The sequence below is a fragment of the Solanum dulcamara genome, chromosome 11, assembly GCF_947179165.1.
Source record: "Solanum dulcamara chromosome 11, daSolDulc1.2, whole genome shotgun sequence".
Classification (NCBI taxonomy): Eukaryota; Viridiplantae; Streptophyta; class Magnoliopsida; order Solanales; family Solanaceae; genus Solanum; species Solanum dulcamara.
The window spans coordinates 7886797-7889169 of record NC_077247.1 but is presented as its reverse complement, the minus strand read 5'-3'; the positions used below and the strand labels follow the sequence as shown (position 1 = coordinate 7889169).

The 2373-nt window shown below is 38.9% G+C and overlaps 1 pseudogene; it reads left to right on the top strand.

Moving 5' to 3' along the window:
• Positions 1-1385: 1385 nt before the first annotated feature.
• On the top strand, positions 1386-1505 carry LOC129875418 (5S ribosomal RNA; annotated as a pseudogene).
• The last annotated feature ends 868 nt before the right edge of the window (positions 1506-2373 follow it).

Sequence of the window (2373 nt, the reverse complement as noted above, 5' to 3'; positions counted from 1 at the left end):
TAATAGAATGATATATTAAGGCACTAACTGTATTGGCACATAGGGCTAAACTATGACAAGTTATTGTTAAAAGAAGTAACAATATGATGAAGACGGAAGTACAAGGGACAAAGGATGGTGACGGATGTGAAGTATTAATAAGACAGCTTGTGAGACGTTAAGGATAAGCCTAACTAAGAAGAGTAAGTAACCCATAGTAAGAATCGTGAAAAAGGTCAAGCGGTGTTATACTATGGGACTGAATGCGAACAGGGTACTAGGTGAATATAACAGAAACCATTATGAGAATAAGTAAAGCTTAGTAAGGAATTAACTAAAAGGTATGACGTGGTCCATGCGAATGGAATGAAAAGATAGGTGTGAAACGGAAAAGCAAGCTATGGAAAAAATAAGGAAAATTTATCAAGTGTTGTAAGAAAAGTTTCAAATAAAGGTTATATGATGACGAAAAGGATAGCCAGTGCAAGGAAATAAAGGGTAATATGGAATTCCTTGCACCCAACCAAAAACGGAGGATATAGGAGTAACATGGAACTCCTTGTACACAAAATCAAATGGACATAGACAAGAGGAGTGAAAGGATTACCAAGGGATGCACTATAGATAGATGTGATTAATTAAGTATGAGTATCGAACGAAGAGGGAAATAGACAGTTACGAACAGGAGGTATAGTACGATAAAGAGGTGATAAGATAAAGCCACTACTACAACAAAGTTGATATGGTTTTAAGCAGGATTAGAAGTGAGCCTTAATCACACGACAAAGATGAAAGCTCATGAGGCATAAAGAAGTATTGGGTATACGTGACTCCATTTTGGAGATTAGTGAGATCCTGCAAGGAGAGGGAATGTCGATTTGCAGAACAACTGTTGTATTATGAGGTTATTAGAAGAATAAGTGGTATCCACTGGAATCAGTCTAGTGTTATGATGAAGCTCGAAACACGGACCATCAGAGTATAAGTGGTCCCGAGTGGAGAATTTGAACCGATCATGGGCATGAGCCAATTACTGATTGGGATGGATGGAATATGGCTTTGAATGCACTGCTACATTACGGATATTACTCGAGTACCAACCGTCAGATGAGATTTTATATGATATATTGTGAATACCAAAGCACCCTATGGTTGTGCTAGGGGTTCTTATAAGAGCAACCAAATGTATGGACGATCTAACAGAAGATGTGGACATGGTGCAGCATGTTAAAAATGTTGGAGTAGAATCATTCGCGTGTGAATAGCTGAAAATAAACGGAGGATGACATGGGTACACCTTAAAAGGGGGGAAGTGGACAAGAGAGTACAAGCGTAAGAGAAAATCAACCGACGCTATCGTATGTAAATGGGAACGCTTAAACTTTAAACGAGACCCCATAAGGGATAGACGCGATCATACCCGCACTAATGCACCGGATTCCGTCTAAACTCCGAAGTTAAGTGTGCTTGGTTGAGAGTAGCACTGGGATGGGTGACCCCCTGGGAAGTGAAAAAGGGAACGAAACAAGTATGACAAAAAAAGATTGTGAGTGCGTGTTAGTACAATGACACATATAGAACAGAGTAAGCCAAGAGCAGAAAAGATGATGACTAAAATGGAATGCACTTCATGCAAATAGAACAAGAATAGTTGTGCGGCCTATGAATATTGGCATATTAAGAGTAAGATCAAGGGATTACTCGATAACAAGAAGTCGGTAATAGCAATGTGATAGCCACATTTAGAATCGATTAAGGAAAAGTGTAAGATGGTTCGAGGCAGAACTAGTAAGATATAATTAATATTAAGGAAAAAAGCCATAGTAGAGCCCTGACCTCGACTGAAGGAGGTAAGCCGCTAGTATAGCGATGCTAAGGCATTTTCTAAATTTCTCTAAGTACCTACATACGTTTGTGTAGGAATTACAACATAATGTTTGGTAATAAAATTGGAAAGAAGATCTGAGCATACCTAAGGTATTACAAGTTGAATTAAAAGGAATTGTATAATAGCTTAAATGAAGTGGAGCATCAAAGGCTTGATATCTTGTTACGGAGGATGGGAATCCCGACGAGGAAATGGAAGGCAATTAATGTAGGTTATAGTCCATGCTGACCTCACACTCTACGGAAGTATAAGTTTATATGAGTTAAGATGGATAAAGCTGCCTATGAGTGGGACGCACTATCCGATTTAAAGCAATACATGCAGTTTTCACAGATCAATACTCTGCAAATATATAAACGACCCTCCCAGAATATTTCTCGGGGAGGAGGTCTATGTAATAGAGAGTTATCCTACGAGGGGCACTTATTGCCATACTGGGTCGGCAAATTAAAAGGTTGCGAACTAAGAATGTAGCTTCTGTCAAGATGTTGTGGAGGAGTAAGAAT